Genomic DNA, 24,382 nt, shown 5'->3' with positions numbered 1-24,382 from the left:
TACTGAGACTATTGAGCCGAAAGACATGAACCATCTTGTGTTAGATTTGTTGAAGGGCTGAGACCAGAGGTTAGCCAGATGATTAAGAATCATTTGATCTGTTGGCAAGCGAAGCCAATTGATGAGGCTGCAGTATGCAAAATACTACAGTGATGAGATTGAGCTGAAGCAGAGAAAGTTGAAGGAAAAGGTGATGCAGATTAAAGCCGCGCAGGCAGGTATGCAAGGGAATGGGATTCAGCAGATGATACAACAGCAACTGCAAGGGAATGGCGTGTTTCAGGTGCAACCAAGAGGCCGAGGTCGAGGTTTTGTGAATCGCGGTCGAGACTTGAATACTGTTGTGGTTCAAAATGACATACAAGGGATGAAAAAGATGTCACCATGTCAAGCGTGCGGGGGCGTGAGGCGTGGGGCATTGGAAGCGGGAATGCCCAAATGCGGTACATGATGGTGTCGTTCAACAAAGCACTGATGTCGCTACATTTCAAAATGTGAGAGGTCTAACAATGAAAGGTCAAAATCAGAACTTCCAAAATAACATGGTTCAGATGCAGGGGCTACATCCCATGCAGCAAATGCAAATGCCGCGTGTTCAACCAGCACAAATGCAGCAGGTACAATAGCAGGTTCCCATGGTACCTAGACAGCAAATGCAATTACCATTAGCTCCGATAGGACAGCAACAGGTGATGCTTCCTCAACAGGTCACAAGTCAAGTAATGAGCCAAAATAATACAGTACAGCAATTCCCATTGCGTGGTGAAGATGGAGTGAATTATGAATGGTCGGATGATAGTTCAGACAGTGAGGAGTGCAGGCTTGCAGCATCCCTAGAAGTAGATCAAAGGGGACCCTATGCAGAGGGAAAGGTGATGAGACACAAGGTTTAATTCTTGGTTGACACAGGAGCTACACGCTCTACAGTCAGAAGTGTAGAGGTTCCGAAACTGCCACTTTCAGGGCGTACTATAAGAGTGGTAGGAGTAGCAAATCAGTATTTGACGAACCCGATCACCGATCCAGTTCAAGTTGAGATCGGAAACTTCCAGGGACTGCATAAGTTTGTGGTATGTGATTCGAGTTCCGTGTCCCTACTGGGAAGAGACTTACTGTGCAAAACAAAATGTTTGATTACCTGTTCTAATGATGGAATTGAGGTGCAGACAAACAGTGATGATGAAGGGGATGATGGTCAATATCTCAGAATTAGAGACGGAGACCGCAGATGAAGATTACCCTTTGATAACCTTATTCCCGATGCTTACAGTGACTGACTTACCAGCTGAGTTACAGGGAACAGTGACAGAGAAAGTGTGGGATCTGACAGGAAAGGAAGTAGGGCTGATAAAAGGAGTAGAACCGGTTAAGGTGCAAGTGAAGCTGAATGCGGTGTTTCCCCAGGTGCCACAGTACCATATGGCACAAGATGTCCTTATCCTGGTGTCTCAGATAATTGTGGATTTTGTAAAGCAGGGAGTTCTAAAGGAGGTATTAAGCAGCCCATGTAATTCACCAATAATGGGTCTGAAAAAGCCTTGTGGGAAGGTTCGAATTGTGCAGGACTTGAGGAAAATCAACGAGATTGTGGTAAAACGTTGCCCTATAGTGCCGAACCCAGCAGTAATCATGTTTCAGGTTCCGTGTGATGCAGAATGGTTCACCGTTGTTGACTTGTCACAAGCGTTCTTTTCTGTGCCTCTACATGAGGATTGCCAATTTTTATTCAGTTTCAAATTCTTGGACAAGGTGTACAGTTGGTGCAGAATTCCTCACGGGTTTTCTGAGTCACCGTCTATCTTCAATCAGATATTGAAGAAGGACTTGGAGTCATTAGAACTGCCTTTCAGTTCGACTCTAGTGCAGTACATTGACGACTTGCTGATTGCGTCCAGGACAAAAGATGACTGCAGGTATGGCACAATTGCCTTACTGAACCATTTGGGAAAGAACGGACATAAAGGGGCATATTTATACTCTGTTTGCGCCGGAATTGCGTCGTTTTTTTTTACGCAATTCCGACGCAAAACTAACTCCATATTTATACTTTGGCGTTAGACGCGTCTAGCGCCAAAGTCCATGGAGTTTGTGTCATTTTTTAGCGTGGACACCTACTTTGCGTTAATGATATGCAAGGTAGGCGTTCCCGTCTAAAAAATTGACTCCGAGGCATGTGCGCCGTATTTACACTCCCGGGCTAAACTCACGCCCGGGAGTGGGCGGGTCAAAAAAATGACGTCCAGCCGCTTTTGCGTAGTTTTTTAGCGCCTGGTCAGGGCAGGCGTTAAGGGACCTGTGGGCTCAGAAGGAGCCCAGAGGTGCCCTCCCATGCCCCCAGGGACCCCCCCTGTCACCCTTGCCCACCCCAGGAGGACGCCTAAGGATGGAGGGACCCATCCCAGGGAACATAAGGTAAGTTCAGGTAAGTATTTTTTTTTTTTTTTGTGGCATAGGGGGGCCTGATTTGTGCCCCCCTACATGCCACTATGCCCAATGACCATGCCCAGGGAACAGAAGTCCCCTGGGCATGGCCATTGGGCAAGGGGGCATGACTCCTGTCTTTGCTAAGACAGGAGTCATTTCAATGGGGGTTGGGAGTCGAAAAAAATTGCGCAAATCGGGTTGAGGTGAAAAATTTGCCTCAGCCTGACTTGCCCCATTTTTTGGCGCCCAAGCTCCATATCCCCCTACGCCGGCGCTGCCTGGTGTACGTCATTTTTTTTCACGCACACCAGGCAGCGCCGGCGGCTAACGCCGGCTAACGTCATTGAATAAATACGGCGCCCGCATGGCGCTTCAGAATGTCGTTAGCCGGTGCTAATTATTTTGACGCAAAACTGCTTTAGCGCAGTTTTGCGTCAAAAAGTATCAATATGGCCCAAAGCGTCTCCAAAGAAGTTGCAGTACTGTCAAAAAGAGGCGAAATACTTAGGACACTTGATTGAGAGAGGGTCCAGGAGGATATCAAAAGAAAGGGTGACAGCCACACTGCAGATGAACCCTCTGACAACAAAGAGAGATGTCAGGATGTTTTTGGGAATGGTGGTCTACTGTCGCCAGTGGATACCCAACTTTTCGATTATCTTTAAACCATTGATAAAGCTGACAGGCAAGGAAACTAAGGATGACCCGTATACTATAACTCTGTCTGAAGAAGAACTTGAATCGTTCATGGAATTGAGAGAGTGCATGTGCAGGGCGCCAGCTTCCTACTGTTTTGTCATGAACGTGATGCTTGTACTTTGTCTGTCTTGACACAGGTCCATGGAGGTGCAAACCGTCCTGTAGCATATTTTTCAGCTACCTTGGACCCAGTCTCAGCAGCCATACCGGGTTGTTTGCGTGCAGTGGCAGCAGTTGGTCAAAGCCTTACACAATGTGAAGGCATAGTAATGGGACATCCCTTAACAGTAATGGTTCCACATTCAGTTGAAATTCTGTTGACTCGAACTAAAACCCAGCACATAACAAATGCCCGACTTACCCGATATAGGACAATTATTCTGGGGTCACCAAATGTCTCCCTAAAGAGATGTACTGTATTGAACCCGGCAACTCTACTTCCTGTTGAAAATACTGAGATTAATAATGAAGAGGAAGTGGAGCATGACTGTCTTGAGATAACAGAACTATGTACCAAACCCCGACCTGACATTCAAGATACACAGTTAAAAGAAAATTACTGCATTATGTTTGTTGATGGACCCTGTTTAAGAGATTCAGTCGGAATACTGAGAGCCGGTTATGCTGTGTGTACAATAGCCGGTATTATAGAAGCTTCCTGGCTAGAAAGAGTGTATTCCGCACAAGTGGCTGAATTAATTGCCCTTACTAAGGCATGCCACGCAGCTGAAAATCTAAAAGTCACTATTTATACTGACAGCAGATACGGATTTGGCATTGTACATGATTTTGGCCAATTGTGGTCACAGAGAGGTTTCATGACCTCTTCTGGTTCTCCAGTGAAAAACGGCGACCAGATTAAGGATTTGTTACATGCGATTCAGTTACCTCTTGAAATTGCTGTGGTGAAATGCAATGCTCACGTTAAGTCACAAGATTTTGTGTCAATGGGAAACGGCTATGCAGATCAAGTCGCAAGGTTTTGCGCATTGAACTGTATATCGTTCAAGGATCAGTGGGAATGTCTGCCACAAACTGAAAATGAAACATGTTTGAATTTTGCATTGAGAGTAGTTGATACTTTAGACAAGCTAAAATCACTGCAGGGCCGTGCAAGCAGGGAGGAAAAACGTTCCTGGCAGAGAATGCAATGCATACAAAGAGCTGACGACTTGTGGGTCTCAGAGGAGGGGAAGTTGGTTTTACCAAACAGCCGTTTGTCTCAGTTTGCTAGGCTTTATCATGGGCAGGCACATCTTAGGAGAGATGCAATGATCAGATTGTTCAAAATTGACTGGTTTAACCCGAAATTCAGACAAGCCGCAGAGGTTACTTGTCACAGGTGCATCATCTGTCAACAGATGAATGCTGGAAATGGGACTGTGGTAACTTTGAGCCACATAGGGAGAGCTGGAGGTCCGTTTAGCAAGATGCAAATGGATTTTATTGAAATGCCAATGTGTGGAGGATTGAAGTACGCATTGGTGATTGTGTGTGTTTTCAGCCAGTGGTTTGAAGCTCACCCCACACGTAGGAATGACAGTCTCACAGTTGCAAAGCTGTTGCTTAAAGAGCTAATACCCAGGTTCGGTTTTCTAGTCTCTTTAGAATCAGATAGGGGCAGACACTTCGACAATGAGGTGATTAAGCTCTTGTGTGCTGCATTAGACATTGAACAGAAGCTGCATTGTAGCTACCGCCCTGAAGCATCAGGACTAGTAGAACAGATGAATGGTACCTTGAAGTCGAGAATGGCAAAAATTTGCGCAGCTACCAATATGAAATGGCCAGATGCATTGCCCTTAGTGCTGATGTCAATGAGAAATACACCTGATAAGAAGACAGGACTATCACCCCACGAAATCCTCATGGGCAGAGCTAGGAGGCTACCCGCAGTACCCGCAAATGCTCTTGTGAATATCAAGGATGATATGGTGTTGGACTACTGCAAAGGTCTGGCTGATGTGGTTCGCTCTTTTTTCCACCAGGTGGAACCCAACACATTGCCACCGATCAGTGATCCAGGTCACACCCTGCAAACCGGTGACTGGGTGGTTGTCAAGAAGCACGTGAGAAAGTTGTGTTTTTAGCCGCGCTGGAAGGGGCCATATCAAGTAATACTGACAACGACCACTGTTGTGAAATGTGCAGGCGTTCCAAACTGGATACATGCCAGTCACACAAAGAAGGTAACATGTCCGACTGATGAGGTACTTGAAGCAATCCCGGAGAAGGAAGTCTCAGGACCAGAAAATAGCCAAGGGGGAACTGAGAATACAGGAGAGCCCATTGAGGACGACTTAGTCCCTCAAACAGCAAATGAATTCGAGAGAGGTGACAGTGAGCCTATCTCAGTAGAGGCAACAGGAGAACTAAGTCAAGGAGAGGTTCTCCCTGAAGTAGACGGATACGGGTTAGAACTTGAACCTGTTACAGACCCAGAAGAAGAAGAAGGGGAAATAGTAGAGAGAGGTCAAAGCACACCAGCATCCCCTGAGCCAGTTGCAGGTCTGTCAAGAGAAAACACCATTGCACAAGAGGAGGGTGCTGTTCAGCGTCCTGAAAGGCCAAGCAGGAAAAAGACGTATAAAGGTGATAACTGGCCAAAGAAACAGGCTGCAAGAGAAAAGGTCGTACCAGGTGAAACAATAACAGAAGAAATCGATACAACCAGAATAGAGGATCTAAGTGAAGGAGAATTGCAAAGTGATCCCAGGTTGAAAAGAAAAAGAACTGCAAATAGAAGTTACGCAGGTCCTGAATGGGCATATGCAAAGACATCTGAATGCAACAAGCATCCTTAGCGTTCTGTTTTGATCGAGAAGTACCAGGCCAATTCTACGGTACCTGAAAGCAATCAGAGAAAGAGACTGTGTTAAAACCGAAATTGAAATTGAAAGCTGAAAAGCTGAGAAAGAGACTTATAAATTACCGGATGTGACACTGATAACCTGAATTAACTTTGAAACCCGATTATGACAAGCTGCTAACCTAATTTGACAAAAGGGTCCTGGAGTGAATGAAACGCTGTAAATACACGCAGAGAGAGACAGAGAAAGAGAGACTTTGCATCAAGAAGAGAAAAAAAAAATAAGCTTTTAAATCGTCCTCAAGTTGATTGTTTGTTTTGAGATTATTCTGCTATCTGATTCTTTACAGACCATGGCTTATAATAGAGGTAGTAGCAAGAAGGGTAAAGTGTGTGGTTGGTTAAGTGTTAAATTAGATATAGTGTGTGCAATAATAATTGTAGGTGTGATTGTGGGAATGCCGTGGTTGGATAAGAAAGCGAATAACAATGCTTCAAAACCTGAGACTACAACACTAACACCGTGGGAAAAGTTTGAGCAAGATACAAAACACTTACATGAGGGCACTAATTCAAAAGGGGAACTCTCCACTAACGTCTTCTATCGCTTGCTGAATTAGTATGTTGAAACCATGGATGCAAGAAACAGTTATGTGTGCATCAGCACAAGAAGGAGTCCCCTATCATAGTCTTCCACTAACTTACGGGATAAGCTGTAGTTTGCTACTAACAAGATTTTATGATCAGGAGCATGTGCAATATTTTTACTTAAATTTGGATGTGGTGTTTTCCTTTGTGCCTGTGCTTGAGTTTTTGAACAAATTAGCTAAGGAGCATAGTATAAAATTAGTTAGAGGTTTCTTCGAACTGACACTTACATTTGGGACAGCTTATGCACACCGCAACCATCTGACTTGCTTATTAACACCTGTAGAGAAAAGCTTCTTAGATCACACTGATGATAGACGCAAAGCATTGAAAGAGAGACTAGAAAAGGGGCTAGAGAAATGCACATATGCAAATGATTATGCTTACACTGCAATAAAGACACAAGGCAAATTAGCTATAGATGCATTACATGTAGGAAGGCTTTGTATATATAGACCAAAATCTGATCATGACACTTTATTTGTGGGAACAGGTGAATGCAGGCATGTGTTTTTGTTTCAGAGTAAATGGACATTCATGTTAAATGGACAGGATCCAGCGATCATTGGGATCTATTATATCTGTGGACTAAGTGCTTATTACCGTCTCCCTAATGGATGGTATGGGACATGTTATTTGGGGATAGTTTTCCCAAAGATTTACCAGATTGATGACTTAAAGCAAATACCTAAAGCGTCTGAATTACAACATGCTAGACAAAAACGAGAGACAGCGGCTGCTGTCGTTGGTGACATATTTGGAGCCATAATTCCTTCAGTAGGGGTTATTCTAAACCCCATAAAGATTTGAAAGTTGTCTTCTATTGTGGATAACATGCTGAAAATTTTTACAGGGGCTATACTCCTGATGGATACTGAAATTGCTGCGGAAAGAGCTATAACTCTTCAAAATCGGCTTGCTTTAGACATTCTCTTAGCAAAGAGCGGCGGAGTCTGCAAGATGATCAACGAGCGTCATTGTTGCTCATTTATACCGGATAATTGTAAAAAGATTAGAGGTATGCTTACTAACCTAACTAGAGATAGTGCAGATTTGAAGGAATTGAAGGAACCTGGAGTATGGGAGAAAGTGGAAAAGGAATTGCCAGAGTAGGGAGCTGGTTTAGCAATATTTGGAATGGGGTTCTTGCAAAAATACTAGGGGGTCTATTAATTGTTCTGGTCTGTTTATTAGGTTTATGGGGAGTATGCAAAATGAATGACAAAATTAAAAGAAATTGGACAAAGAGAAACAAGAGAAATGAGGAAAGTGAAAGGGAGAAAATGTTTAGTGAAATTTGGGAAAGTTCACACAAGGGACAAGATGTTGAAATGCGCATTATGCGCAAGGTGAAAAATTAAAAGTGAAAGGTCGAAAGGGAAAGGTTTGTGTGATGACGAACGTCATCAGAGGAGGGACTGAGAGAGCGTAGCTTATATAGTCTATATTAACATGAAATGTTTATGAATTAATGTGTGATAATGCCGCATAGAAATTGTAGTAATGAATTTTGCTTAAATTTGCACTTGAAATGTGACCACGGGGAGTGGCCGCCAATGTATACGTGGACTAATAAAATGACTAAATGTTTATGAACTATTATACTGAATACGTTTTATACTAATTATTAATGATTGCGTTATTGAATTTGTGCTAAAATCCTTGTAGGCCTTAAGTTAGCATGAGCCGAAGCTTAGCTGCCTGGCTCTCATTTTAAAATGTATTTTTCCTAACTTGCAGTGTGCTGACTCACAAAAGGACATGACCTCTTGTTTTTCTTCAAATTAGAAGCTGAATGTAACCATAGCAGATCCATTCTCATGAAAATTCACATTGCTTGTAGAAAATATTAGACAAAATGCAACAGTGTAGATTAATGTAATGTACAAGGTCGTTCAAACCGGTGAAAACAATGGAGCTACTGACCAAAAGATGTGCAAAGAATTACAGAAGGATGAAATCATACCAGACGTGCTACCTCTGAAGACGTCAATCATATGGACCAATAAAATGTCTGTAAACTAATATGGGGTGAAAGATTAATGACATCATCTGTTTTCTAATAGGGTAAAAATAGTGGGGTATAACCATAAGCCAATGAAATTTTAGGGGAATGTACAACGAAAAAGGGATAAAAACCCATGACACAGAGAACCAAGAGAGAGGTGGGTTAGGGAATGCTATTGATTTTATCCAGAAACTTTGTCACTCTGTTTGGTGACTTACTTTGGTTTTACTTGAACCATCCTTTTCTTAGATTGACCATTTTACACTTTACCTCCTTATGAGGGAAGTGCCCCTTTTGCCCCGGAGCTGAGTTCTGACTAATGGCGAATCGACTGATGTCCTGAAGACGAAGACTGAACCTGAGTGCTGACCTAAACCTTGGAGGGTAACTATGACAATGAAATTGGGATTTGTCTGTTTGCTTTTCCTTTCTAGGTACCAACTGCTTACTTTTGACAGGGACCATAGTTTAGATGTTTTCCAAATTGGTGTTCTAAATTGTTTTGCATGAAGACCAACATGCTAATGCTAATCAGAGGTTAGGACAGGGGTTCACTACATTGACGCAAATAGACAAACAACTGAATCTATGCTTTGTTGAACTGACGCGTTGATGACACTCTGCTAAAATTGACCTATGTTGACGCTGTGTTATGTTCTAATAATTGCGTTCCTCGCGTTGTTTAAGTCTTATCCGAGTTGCCAAATTATGACAATTTTATTGAGTGTTTTGGTTTTAAGATTAACACACATGCTTTTAGAATTGTAATCAAATAGGGAGTAAACATCATAAAATTCTACTAAACTGGTGTGGTTATTCATGACTGCAAGGTCATGGTAGTGTCTTGAGTTGTTTAATGACTTTGACTAAAGTGAAATGCATTGTGATAATAAATATTGATTACATTATTGACGTATTGATTGACATATTGATTAGCTATCTCGTCCTAAGGTGTCTCTCAACTGGGTCAAAAGATTCATTGGCCTAAAACGAGTCCTGATGTGTAATAAATTATCATAAAGGGACACGTTAACAATCCAATAAATGCTGAATTACATAATGTATGATAATGTATGGGGCGCTAACGGTAAAATGGTAAAGTAACGTGTCTCTAAAAAAAAATACAACAACGTCCCTCTGGCACTGACCAGCTGTGTCATACTGCCTAAATAAGAGCCAGACCTTACTGAAGAGAGGGGGGACCCGAAAGTGTACCACCCCTACTGGGGAGACGAGAGGATGCATCCCAAGGCAGATCGTACCAAAATCATAGGATGACTACTGCCTCTCAGATCACACAAAAAGAGTGATGTTTGGTAGAAGTGTGGTGCCTATAGAAATATATGTATTAGTTTGTGCCGAATAGGGCACCATACTAACCACCATTTATAAGTAATTTAGAATTCTGTATGAGCATTCCAAGCCTTGAGTTCATCGTTGACGTTTGGATGCTCCTGCCCTCTATGATTACTTATATTTGGTGCCAGGTTTACTACAATAAAGCTTGGGAAAAACTACAATGTGCAGGCTCAGCTTTACAAGAAGTATGATTACATATCTATGGAATACATCTTTTTTCTGTGCCAGTGCTAAGAAACAACACTTATTTTACACAACCAGATCACTGTGAAGGTGCAGACTGCCTGTAAGGATGTGCGCGTGACAACTCTCTGACAAGTAAAGCACTAACTTGCTCAGTTATTATGTGACACATGATGTGATGTGATGCATTATGACCCAAGTGATCTTGTAGTGAATCCTAGTTTGTTTTAATGGGATACAGGAGTTAGCATAGCCTTTGGCTTGCAGACTTGTGCCTCCATCACCCAGTGACTTTTACCCTACTTGGCTTGCTCTGTTTTAGTGCATTTATTTAATTAAATCTTTTAAGATGGCTGCCTTGTTTTTAGTTATGCCCATGTTTTCATTTGCGTTATCAGTGCCACCGCGCTAAGGTGTCAATATCAAGCGACAAAGATAACCAAACTGTAGGTGTTCACTTGAGGTACTTTCTCTCTTCACGCTTTCTAGGGAATTGTTTATACAAATTACCTTCCCAAGCATTCCTTGTTATATATTGTTTGGGAACAGACCTACGTCAGGGGTCCAAGCAGATCTGTATAAATACTCCTCACTTAAACAGATAGTCAGAGGGATTCTGACCAGATGCAATCGCTGCTATCGATGCTGCACGTTGCCTTGACGCTGACCCAGTCTTCGTGCCCCTACGGAGTCTGAGCTAGAGACCTCATTCCAAGGTAACGAGGGTTGGGGGCTCTTCTCATGGGCATCCCATTGGCAGATTAGGTTTAACACGCCTAGCTCTCTTTTAGGTTACAGATTAGGTACATAACATTAGGGAATTAGGACATATTTCACATCTCATGTCCTTTCATGTTATTGCAAGATGGTGGGGGTCTTTGTATTAATGACTTTTGTCTTTAACATTCTGTTTCTTGCACTGATCATTGTCCTAATCATTGCAGCCTGCGCAACCTATCACAGAATGCAGTTTTGCTAAATAAAACCTATTGAAACCTTACTGCATCTTCTTCATTGCCTGTGTTTGATTGAGACATGTTAATGTGAGAAAGGGGTAATCTCTGTTTAACCTTGACACTCCCCGAGATGTCACCCTTTTGAGTCCATGCGTAAAGGCTGCCACAAATCACCTTTTACTGTTTGAGTTTCTGGTGAGGTGCTTCTTGTGAGCCGGGAGGGTTGGGATGACAGTTGCGACTTGTTGTAGGACTGGCATAGTCGCCTAAAGACATAAGTGCTGTCATCCTTAAACCAGCAGTCTTGCCTAGAGCAAGAGACCAACTACGACAATCTTCCCATCATCACGTAGCACAGGTTCGGTGCATGTTTAAGCAGGCTACAAAGAGAGAGCGAGACTTAGTGCTGGTTGGCCAAAACCCATCCTGTTACTTCCTAGGTCATGTTGAGCTGAGCTAGTTCAAGTGTTGAGGAGAACACTACTGTATATCTAGCTGCCGTGCCGCATGCCCAATACTGTCACTCATGCTGCCCACACTGTTTGAGGCAGCAGACCTCAAGCTCCAACAGGAATATCAGCACCCACCTCAGTTTGTCAAAGGCCCTACTATCCGAAAACATCCTCCTAAAAGCCCTACACACAGGACAAGCTAGCTTCTGTCTGTCACATATGCTCTGGAGATAAAAACAATGCTTAAAACTGTTATAAAGGCACCATCAGTTACACCAGTATTATGTTATCTTGTATTGTCACCGGATCCTTTATTTGGCATGCCCAGGGATTCCAGAACTGTTATTTATTGCTCTTGGAACTCTTGATTGCAGTTGTCTGGAAGAATCTGAGGAGCAAACATCGCTGCACTGCTTTGTTTTCTAAGCAAGTGTGCATCTTTACTTTACAAAGTGGCAGAGGGTCTGAAAGACCTCCAAGAACCTACGTGGGACTTTGTTTCAAATTCACAATTTTGGAACCTTTGGAGCTCTCATCATGTGGATCATTTCTAAGCATACTGATTCATTTGGATTATTTATTAGGATACTCATTTCCAGCTTAATAACATACTTAATATTTTCCTTCTTACCACCCTCCTGCTGAAAGCTTTTACACTTCGGGTTTTTATTTTCCCAGCTGCATGCCCTGTTGTGTTCCATAGCATACTGACTGTGTTTTTGAGCTCCATATTCCCTTTTCGTGCATGCAGCCCTGCCTGCCCCCAATCCTGCTGGATATGCTGACAATCCATTCTGGACGCACACAGCATTCAGCTCCGCATTCCATGCACCTGCAGCTGTTTCTGCAACCCAGCATTTAGCTTCATTATGGACAGTGACATGCTGCAATGTGACATAAGGTCATCATTGGGTCACGTGTGAGCGTGGAGGAACCCTAGCTATTATCTTAGACTGAATAGTGGATTTCACGCATCAGGTTGATGAACCGAACCAACATTGTTTTGAGGGAATGTCTATTGGTATGCATCATAAACATCACAACAACATATGAAAATCAATACAACCTCAATAACACCTCAATAACCACACTAGTCTATTAAGAAGTTAACAATTTTATTTCCCTATATTAACAATGCTAAGGTCACAAAAATAATTCTCAAACACAAAGGATACATATAGAGAGACAACAAAGGCTGAATCAAATGCCTTGTATATCTGAGTTTAATCAATGCAAATAGACAAATAAACTCAATTGCTATAACACAAAACCACAGCACCACAATCTGAGCAAGAGAGACTGAATACATCAGTATAATGATAAATGAAGAAGCATCAGAAACATATCAAGAGCATGTGAGAAAAAACCTCCTTCACTAACCACTAATTAGCATTAACATGTTTGGCTTCATGTAAAAGGTTTAGTAACACAAATTTAGGAAATCACCTAGCTCGGGTAATATCAAAAATGATATGCAGCAGTTAATTAATCAGTTGCAGCTGGTACCTGAAAAACAGAAATACACATAACAAATCACGGTTCATACATTAACAATGCACTACAATTAACAAAAACAACGTCTACTTCATCAGAGGGACACCATCAGCCATCAGCATCAGGATTCAGGATATGGGTAATAGTTTAGACTTTGGATTATAAAATACACTAAACCACTAAAGTATTCAGAGTAATGGTAGCATAAGAATGCACTCATGGAATGATCAATGAGGAAACTGCCCGAAGACTGCCGCCAAAAAGTCACACGTTTTGTTAATATGATTATTAATCAAGGTTAAACCACACATTAGTCTGTCAAAATGATTATATAAAAACTCTAGATTTTTATCACCAAAATCTCTGCTTCCACACACGCAACGTCCCACATATTTGTCTGGGCTACGAAGATTGTTGTGTCAGATTTGTATCTGTTTGCTGCTTATTCCAAATCTTTACATTACTCGATGTACAAACTGTACAATTAAAATGTGTAAATTACAAGAATTGCAAGGTGAATTCCATTTATAAAAGTATATATATTGGATGAATATTGCCCATTGAACTTTGGGTGCACAATATCTAAACCATAGAGAAAATTACTTTTTTTTTAACTCTGTTGGATTACTTGGTTACCAGTGGTGAAGTTTGAACAGTGAACTAGTCTATGTGGGTCATTACAACCCTGGCGGACGGTGTTAAAGGTGCGATAATACCGCAAACAGGCCGGCGGACAAAAAAAGGGAATTATGACCGTGGCGGAAACCGCCAACAAAGACAGCCACTTTAACACACCGCCCGCCACGGCGGTACAGACAAGCAGTGCGGCGGTCACCGACAACAGACAGGCGGATGCCAATGTACCGCCCATAGTATCACAACCCGCCAATCCGCCACCTTTTCCGGGGCGGATTTACCGTGGATAAAAACACGGCGGAAACAGTTTCTGCAATGGGAAAACGCTCACCTGAACACATCCCACGAGGAAGGAGGACTCCATGGATCCGGAATTACAAATCCTACCGGCCCTTGTATTCCTACTCATCTACGAAGAGCAACGCCTGCGCCGGCGAAGACAACGGTGAGTACTGCACCTACGACATAGGGGAGGGGGGAGGCAAAAGTCAGGGGGACACACACGCAACAAACCCCACCCTCGCATATTACAACACACACACCAATGCATTCACAAACATCACAGTAACAACCCACAACCCCCCCGGAAGAATGCAAAGACAAAACTAAATCAGTTCAAACATTGTAATGTTTCAATATACATGTCTCAAATATATGCAGATATATTATAAAATCATTCAAAAGTATATACATTACGAGAAGTAGCGCAGATAAGCACATATCAATGTCCGTGCACCACTAGTCCAAAAATGAATGGGCGAGGCCCACACAGGACACCTGTCCACAAACGGAGAGAACACTGCCGGGGCATCAGAGAGAAATACAACAGGCACCTCAGGGGGAAGGGGGGGCACCTCAGCCGGATGAGTGCAAAGCCAGATCCACGACGGGGCTCCATGCCCATTGATGTATCCTGGGGAGTGCAAAGCCACAGTCTCTCAAGTCTCTACAGTGGGTGGGTTGCCCACTGTACCATCCTGGGGAGTGCAAAGTCACAGTCTCTCAAGTCTCTACAGTGGGTGGGTTGCCCACTGTTCAATCCTGTGGAGTGCAAAGCCACAGCCTCTCAAGTCTCTACAGTGGGTGGATTGCCCACTGTTCAATTTACGGGAGTGCAAAGCCACAGTCTCTCAAGTCCATACAGTGGGTGGGTTGCCCACTGTTCAATCCTGGTGAGTACAAAGCCACAGTCTCCCAAGTCTCTACAGTGGGTGGTTTTCCCACTGTACCATCCTGGGGAGTGCAAAGCCACAGTCTCACAAGTAGATAACAGCCACCATTGGTTCTGGAGGGGGACTGGTGCCCTGACTGGATTAGTCTCCCCGTGACAGTTCCTGTCCCGTCACTGTCCCAGCTGCACATGGGATAACGATGCTTGATGTGGCGGTCTTTACCTTCTTCAGCGGTGCATGCCCTATTCAGCGGTGCTTAGCCATGGCGGTCTCTGGACTGTTCAGCGGTGCTTTGCCATGACGGTCTCTGGACTGTTCAGCGGTGCTTTGCCATGGCGGTCTCTGGACTGTTCAGCGGTGCTTTGCCATGGCGGTCTCTGGACTGTTCAGCGGTGCTTTGCCATGGCGGTCTCTGGACTGTTCAGCAGTGCTTTGCCATGGCGGTCTCTGGACTGTTCAGGGGTGCTTTGCCATGGCGGTCTCTGAACTGGGCATTGGTGTGTGGCATGACGGTCCCTCATTGCACAGTGGGGCTGTGGCTGCCGGGGCCCTCCTGGGCAATGACTCTGGCGGTGGTCTCCTGACCAGTGACGATACTTGGGCCCTCCTGGGCACTGACTCTGGCGGTGGTCTCCTGACCAGTGACGATACTTGGACCATCCTGGGCAATGAATCTGGCGGTGGTCTCCTGACCAGTGACGATACATGGGCCCTCCTGGGCACTGACTCCGGCGGTGGCGTTGGTCTCCTGACCAGTGACGATACTTGGGCCCTCCTGGGCACTGACTCTGGCGTTGGCGGCGGTCTCCTGACCAGTGATGATACTTGGGCCCTCCTGGGCAATGACTCTGGCGGTGGTCTCCTGACCAGTGACGACGGTGCTGGCGGTGGCGTCTCGGCCGCCGGGAAGGATGCAGCCCTTCTCTGCCGTGATGCTCACACCAGGCTGTGCAGACTTCTTCTGGGCCTTCCCCACCTTTGGAGGAGTCACAGCTGACTCTGCAATCCCCCTGGGACCCCTGTGAGTTGTTTTGCCTCCAGGAGTCTTCACACGGACCCGTCTGCCACTTTCCAACTTCAGAGCCTTTACAGGTGGTGGACTGGCAGTGCCTTGGCTCCGTGTCACACTGCCTGCCCTGGTGGCCGGTGCACTCCACACACCTTGAACAGGCACCACTGGTACTGGAGGCTTTTTGGCTGAGGCGCTACAACGGGACTGATGAATTGGAGGGTGGGTGGGGGCAAAAAGGTCAACTTTGCAGAGGGACAGTTTCTGACGAACACTGGGATGGGTAGTTGGAGGAGGTCTGGGAGTGGAGGAAGAGGAGGTGGTTGTAGGAGGTGTCACTTTAGGTGTTTTGGGTGCAGGTGCAGATACTGGAGGCTGTCGTGAGGTGGATGGATGTTGGGTGTGTGGGTGCCCGTGTTTGTGTACTTTGGGAGGGGGCGTCACAGACACACTGGGAGAGGACACAGGGGAAGTGTAAATGGGAGTGGAGGTGGTGAGTGCAGGTGAGCGGGGTGTGGTGCTGGGTGTTGTGGTGCGAGTCCTGGTGCCTGTAGATGTAGTGCATGCAGGTGAGAGTGTAGACGAGACTGGGAGGAAGGAGGAAGACGACGAGGAGGGGGACACAGTGGAGGCAGTGGATGTTGCTGTGTCTGCACGTGGGTGATGCTTGTGTGTGTGCCTGTGGGTTGTGTGGTGCCTATGTTTGCCTGAGCTACTTTTGTGTGTTGAGGTGTGTGCATTCTGGTCTGATGGTGTGCTTGGGATAGGCTGGGGTACAGGGGATTGGGTCTGGGTGGAGGAGGTTGGAGGGGGAGGCTAGAGACAGGGACAATGGCTGCCATCAGTGCTGAGGCCAGAGATTGCAGGGTTCGCTGAAGGACAGCCTTACCAGAATGAATGCCCTCCAGGAATGCATTACCGTGTTGCAACTCCCTTTCTGGGAGCATTGCGCTGCGGTCTACGACCGCTTACCGCGACGGTGTGCAACGGCAACGCAGTTACCCCACAATCCCATTGTCCCAGTTTAGAGGTCAGGCAGCCGCCATTTCAGTGGCCCACATGGCTTCATTTACTTCTGCGTCACACATAGCTAGGCCTACACTCAACACACATACAGGAAGGTTTTTGTGTTTGGTGTCGTGTTCTGTGTAACTGTGGGTACATACCTGGAAAAAAGTTGACTCTGTGGTTGCTGTTGTCCTTCCTAGGCACCGTCATTTGGGACAATTGAGAAGATGGCGGAATCCTCTGGTGTACCGACCACTGGTGGACCTGTTGACAATGGAGGAAAGACATGTAATTTGTCCTACAAGTTTGACCGTGCCACTATCCAGGAACTATGTACCCAGTTGGAGCCAGACCTGATGTCACCAATCCGCCATCCCACTGGAATCCCCCTTACGTGCAGGTGCTGTCAGTGCTCCATTTCCTTGCAAGTGGATCTTTTCAGACAACAGTAGCCATGGCATCAGGGATGTCCCAGCCCATGTTTTCCAACGTGCTGTCCAGAGTGTTGTCTGCCCTGCTGAAACACGTAAGGAGATACATCATTTTCCCTGAGGTGAAAGATTTGGCTACAGTGAAAGGTGACTTCTATGCCCTTGGACATATCCCCAACATCATAGGTGCTATTGATGGCACCCATGTAGCTCTGGTCCCCCCCCACAGGAGTGAACAGGTGTACAGGAACCGGAAGAGTTATCATTCCATGAATGTACAGATGGTCTGTTTGGCAGACCAGTACATCTCCCAGGTTAATGCTATGTTCCCTGGCTCAGTGCATGATGCCTACATCCTGCGGAATAGCAGCATCCCTGATATGATGGGTCAACTCCAGAGGCACTGTGTGTGGCTATTAGGAGACTCTGGTTACCCCAACCTGTCCTGGCTATTGACCCCAGTGAGGAATCCAAGGACCAGGGCAGACGAACCCTACTATGAGGCCCATGGGCGGACTAGGAGGGTGATCAAATGCACCTTCGGCCTCCTGAAGGCCAGGTTCAGGTGCCTCCATATGACAGGTGGTTCTCTATTCTACTCACCGAAGAAGGTGTGCCAGATCATCATCGCCTGCTCGATGCTTCACAATCTTTCTTTGTGACGCCAGGTGCCTTTTCTGCAGGAGGATGGTCCAGATAACGGTGTTGTGGCAGCTGTGGAGCCTGTGGACAGTGATGAGGAGGAAGCTGAGGAAGAAGACAACGACAACAGGGAGTCAGTCATACAGCAATATTTCCAGTGACACACAGGTGAGAACATTTTCATTTTTTACCATTACATTCACTGTCACATGTCTTCCTCTATCCTGTGTGTAATTTCATAGCATTATTTGGTAATTGAGTTGTTCCTTTACATTACGGTTTCACAGGTGTGCTTACCAACATGTGTCATCTGCATGCATCCTTCAAGAACTTGTGATGTGTGACATAGGTATGTGTCCTTTACAACTAGAAACGCATTTTGACACTGTCATTGATAATACATTTTACCAAATCATAGACTGACTCAACATAGTTTTGTGGTTCAAGGGTGTTTATTTAAGTGCTCAAAAATGGAGGGTGGTGGCAAAATGGTGATGGGTGTTGGTGGAGGAATATCCATGGCAGAGTCCAGTCTATTAGTCTCACAGGTGCACTGCCCATATGGGCATAGGAAGTGGAGCTGGGGCAGTTTAAGTATGGACAGGGTAACAAAGTGGGACAGTGAGGTGACAATCAGGGTGGTCTCATTTCCTGGCGGGGGTCTTGCCATCTTGCTCTGTCCTGTTCCTGGATCTCAGGGACCGCTTGGGTGGTGGTTGTCCGTCTGCAGGGGGTGGGGTGCTGGTGTGATGGTCCTGTGGCGGGGCGTCCTGTCCACTAGCGCCGGTGGAGGTGGTGGGCAGTTCATCGTCCTGGCTAGTGTCAGGGGCCCCTTGGAGTGCCAAAGTGGCCCTCATGGTCTGCTGTGTGTCCTTCAGCACCCCTATGATGGTGCCCAGGGTGGAGCTGATGGTCCTGAGCTCCTCCCTGAACCCCAAATACTGGTCCTCCTGCAGGCGCTGAGTCTCCTGAAACTTGACCAGGACCGTCGATATCGTCTCCTGGGATTGGTGGTATGCTCCCATGATGGAGGAGAGGGCCTCGTGGATAGTGGGTTCCCTTGGCCTGTCTGCCCCCTGTCGCACAGCAGCCCTCCCAGTTCCCCTGTGTTCCTCCTGCCTCCGTCCCCTGGACCGTGTGCCCACTACCACTGCCCCCAGGTCCCTGTTGTTGTTGGGGTGGTGGGTTATCCTGGGTTCCCTGTAGTGGTGGACACACAGCTGATTGACCTGTCCTGGGTACGGAGGTTTGGGCCCGCTGGGTGGGTGCTGTGCTGGTGTTACCAGAGGGTGGAAGGTCAGTGTTGGGCTGTGCCTGGGCAAGGGGAACCAACTGTCCCGAGACCCACAATGGTCCGGGCTGGTCATCTGGATCCAGTAGGGCAGAGCTGCTATTGTCACTGTGGGCCTCTTCTGTGGGTGCAGTGGAGTTGTCTGGACCCTCCGGTGTGGTGACAGTCCTTCGTGATCCTACAGGGGCATAAGAGCATGATTATTGCATGTGTGTATGTCATGGTGTGCAATGGGTGGGCGTGCGTGTACCCCAGTGCAAGCATTCCTGTGTGGGGGCTTGTGTGATGATGGTTAGGGGTTGTTCTGGGTATGTGCATTGAGCATGCTTTAGTGCTGGGTGTCCATGCTTAGTTGTGTCATGCAGGGCTTGTTGTTGGGATGTGTGGTTTGTGTTCTTAGTACATAAGTGAGGAGTTTGGGTGATAGGGGAGGGGGTGAGGGTGGGGGTGTGTGATAGCATGCAGGTAGGGTGGGGGATATGATAGTTAAGATTAGACTTACCAGTGTCCATTCCTCCACCGACTCCTCCGAGGCCCTCAGGATGCATGATGGTCAAGACTTGCTCCTCCCATGTTGTTAGTTGTGGGGGAGGAGGTGGGGGTCTGCCGCCAGTCCGCTGAATCGCGATGTTGTGCCTAGAGACCACTGAACGCACCTTCCCCCGTAGGTCGTTCCACCTCTTCCTGATGTCCTCCCGATTTCTTGGATGCTGTCCCACAGCGTTGACCTTGTCGACTATTCTGCGCCATAGCTCCATCTTCCTGGCTATGGATGTGTGCTGCACCTGTGAGCCAAATAGCTGTGGCTCTACCCGTAGGATTTCCTCCACCCTGACCCGGAGCTCCTCCTCGGAAAACCGGGGGTGTGTTTGGCGTAACATGGGGTGGTGTGTGTGATGTGTGGGGCGGTGTGAGTGTTGATGTGTGTGGTGATGTGTAGTGGTGTGTGGTGTTTTGTGCGTGGATGTTGTGTGGGTGATGGTGTTGTGTGCCTCTGTGTGGTGGGATTGTCAATTCTGTGCTCTTGGCCTTCGTCTCTATTTTTTGGTCGTAGGGGTTTGTGGGTGATGTGGGTGTGTGTTTTATATTGTGTTGGGTGTGTGGGAGTGGTGTTTGTATGTGTATCAGGTGTGTGTATTTGGAATTGTCCAATGTGGCAGTGTTTTGGAGATGTGTGTGTATTTTGAGCGCGGCGGTGTGTACCGCCAATGGAATACCGCTGTTGAAAGACCGCCGCGTGGATTCGTGGGTCGTAATAGCATGGGCGTGTTTCTGTTGGCGTGGAGGTGGAGGTTTTGTTTTCGCCAGTTTAACACTGACCTTTGGTGTGGCGGACTTGTGTGGGTGACTGAATTTTGGCGGATTCCGAGATGTGGGTCATAATAGCTGTGGCGGAATTCCGCGGCCGTGTATTGGCGGTTTTCTGCACGGCGGTAAGCGGCTTTTACCGCCAATGTTGTAATGACCCCCTTAGTGTTGAAGAGGAGACACTAAACTAATCCACCTTACTACTAGACAAAGATGGAAAAAAGTCTCAGGAACAAGAAATTAATATTCTTGCATTATGATGGTCCGGGGGGCATAAAGGTCTATGAACCTATGTATAAGGATGTTGGGGGATGATGCTAATGTGTTTGATAAAGTTCTTACTGATTTTGATAAATATTTCACTCCTAATATATGTATGGGGGTTATAAAATAAAAGGAAGCAGTAAGCTAATAAAACAATTAACAGATATGCTGGTGGCCCTAAGAAATTGTCTCTAGATTGAAAGTTTGTAGTCTTACAAGACGATTTCATTTCATTGGCCATGCACACCACGGACCAAACTGTACAAGAAAGGCTTTGGATAAGTGTAGATTCTGAACTAAAATACATTCTTATGATAGGGAGGAAGGCAGAATTATTAAGCGGAAGAGCTAAAGCACTGAAAGTTGGTTCTAAAGAAATCCTTGATGAAGTAGCGTGGAAAGTATAAGGAAGGAACCTAAAACTTCAAATGTTCAGAAAAATAACTGGAGTGAGACGGGGACAGTCTAGAGAAAATCTTAGGTGCTAATCTTGCAATAGCAAGTCACATTTGTCTTAAGGTAAAGCATGTCCAGCGCTGAAACAAAACTGTACTTCTTGTTTTGTGATAGGTCATTTTTCTAAGGCATGTAGAAAAAATTAGTTAATGGTCAACTTTGTTGATGGTAGTTCTAGCAAAATAGATGACTCTAGGCAAATAAAAAAAATATCTCTGATGCCAACAAGTCATTCGTTTTGAACGTAACGTTTTATAATATTTAAAAAAGTTGTGAGCTATGTGTATTGGAGGTATTGACATTCAAATGTGTGTAGATTTGTAATACTCTATCACCAATGAGGAGGTTTGGAGGATTAACTTTGTACACAGAATTGGGGAGAGGCTATACAAACCTGAAATACGTTCAGAAGGATTCACTGGTGAGAGAATACAGATGTTGGGCTGCAGAACTATAGTTTTCAGATTTAAGAACCACAAAATGATTGGGAAGCTGTATATTTCAAAAAGTGCCCCTCTGTGTCAGAATGGTATGATCAAGGTGAACTTTTGTATGATTTTTAACTCCTAACAATCCTGAGTCCATTATGATGATTGACGAAAGAGTGAATATTGGGATCATTAGGCTTAAGAAATTCCCAAATGTATTTAGTGGTAAAATTGGTAACCTATCGGACTTCCAACATCTTGTGTAAAAAAAGGGTGCAAGGTGGGTGCATGCCCTAAAATTCATAAAGAGACAAATATTTCCATCATTTTGAGATATAAAGTTGAAAAGAAATTGGAGAAATTAGCCAATGGTTGCATAATAGAGGCCTTTGAATCATCTCAATGGATTTCCCCTTGTGTCATACTGCGAGACAGCAATGGTGAGATCAGGCTTTGCATAGATCTACAATATTTAAATAACAGCATCATTGTTAATACATTTCCCCTTCCTAAGATTTACAGAAATGTGATCCTTGGGAAAGAATGCTATAGAGGTTTCAACTATAGATTTTTCACCAATTTACCACCAAGTTTCTTTACATGAAGGGATTAACCACCAAGTTTCTTTACATGAAGGGGGTTAAGTAGTACATGGATTTTATTATGCCTAGCTGGTGCTGCCAACATAAATGAATACCGTTTGGGCTATCCTCTGCCACTACAATATTTCAACAGTTAATATATCAGCTTTTTGGTAAGATGAAGAGCGTCAATTGTTTCCTGGATGATATTTTAATTCAAGGACAAAAATGAACGTGATGACATCTTGGAAAAGGTATTAAATATTTTAGAAAAAAAGGATTAACTTTGGAATATTGCAAATGTAAAATTGCTGTGCAATCTGTCAGATATTTGAGTCATGTTTTGTATGAAGACAGCTAGTATTAAGTGAAAACCAACATTAGTGGAAGCAGTACAAAATGCACCACCTCCATTGAATAAGACAGAAATAAGTTCATTTTTGGGACCTGCAGAATATTATACAAAATATGTTAAGCGTTTCGCATACCCAACTTTTGTGATCTGGAACTTGATAACGAATAAAAACAAATTCATTTTGATCAAGAAATGTCAGAAAGATTACATAGAAATTAACAGAGCATTTGTAGGTACCCCGACCTTAAGGAGTTTTGATCCTGAACTTTTAAGTACTGTAACAACTGATGCCAGCAACAAGGGCCTTGGCTGAGTCTTAACACAGAAGAGCGTGTTGGTAGAGGTAATTATAGCATTTGCATCATATTCCAATTGAAGAAAATATTCAGTAATTGAAAAAGTGGCTTTTGCAGATGTGTGGGCATTCGACCATTTGAGATCATTCTTGTGGGTGGAACAGTATGTGTTGCGTAGTGATCACAAAACCCTTAATAAAATTACTTGACTACTGAGGGAATGATTAATGCATTGACTAACATTGTGAGAATGTCAATGAGGTTGAAGGATTTTATTTACAAAGTTGAATAATTTCTGGTAGAGAAAAACATTACTACAGATTTTCTTTTCAGAATGCCCATAGATCATTTAGGCCTTCTTTACAACATTGGCGGTAAGTGCAGCTTACCGCCATGCTGACTGCCGCCAACATAGCGCGACCTCGGCAGTATACCGCTACCTGTATTATGACCCACACAGAGAAATCTGCCACTATACAGACACACACACAAGTCTGCCAGCTCAAAGGTCAGTGATAAACTGGCGGTAGCAAAACCCACACCGTTACGCCAACAGAAATACGCCCACAGCATCATGACCCATGAATCACCGCGGCAGTCATTCAACAGCGGTAAACCATTGGCGGCACACACCGCTGCGCTCAAAATATACACACACATACAAAACTATACCACATTGGACAATTCAAACTACACACACCTGACACACTTACACACACCACACCCACACACCCACACCAATATAAAACACCCACCCACACTACCCACAGCCCTTTATGACCCAAAGATTTTGGCAAATGAGAGAGAGACAAGCCAGGGGCACCCACTGAATCTGAGCCACAAAACACCATCACCCATACACCATACACGCACCTCACAGCACACACCCCAAAACATCACCCCACATACCCTCACACATACCACTCACACTACACCCATGGCACAACAAAGACACCCCGGGTTCTCAGAGGAGGAGCCAAGGGTCATGGTGGAGGAATTCATCTGGGTAGAGCCACAGCTATTCGGATCACAGGTGTAGCAGATATCTATTGCAAGGAAGATGGAGCTATTGCGGAAAGTCGTGGACAGGGTCATCGCCATGGACCGCACCCAAGAACAAGGGATGACATCAGGAAATGATGGAACGACCTACGGGGGAAGGTACTGTAGGAAGTTGGCTCTGTATGTGCTATTTCAAAGTAAGGAATAGCATGCACAGAGTCCAAGGGTTCCCCTAAGAGGTAAAATAGTGGTAAAAAGAGATAATACTAATGCTCTATTTTGTGGTAGTGTGGTCGAGCAGTAGGCTTATCCAAGGAGTAGTGTTAAGCATTTGTTGTACATACACATAGACAATAAATGAGGTACACACACTCAGAGACAAATCCAGCCAATTGGTTTTGTATAGAAAAATATCTTTTCTTAGTTTATTTTAAGAACCACAAGTTCAAATTTAACATGTAATATCTTGTT

This window comes from Pleurodeles waltl, chromosome 11 (genome assembly GCF_031143425.1).
Source record: "Pleurodeles waltl isolate 20211129_DDA chromosome 11, aPleWal1.hap1.20221129, whole genome shotgun sequence".
In the NCBI taxonomy this organism is placed as follows: domain Eukaryota; kingdom Metazoa; phylum Chordata; class Amphibia; order Caudata; family Salamandridae; genus Pleurodeles; species Pleurodeles waltl.
The sequence above is the reverse complement of the archived record's forward strand: the minus strand, read 5'-3'. Positions refer to the sequence as shown.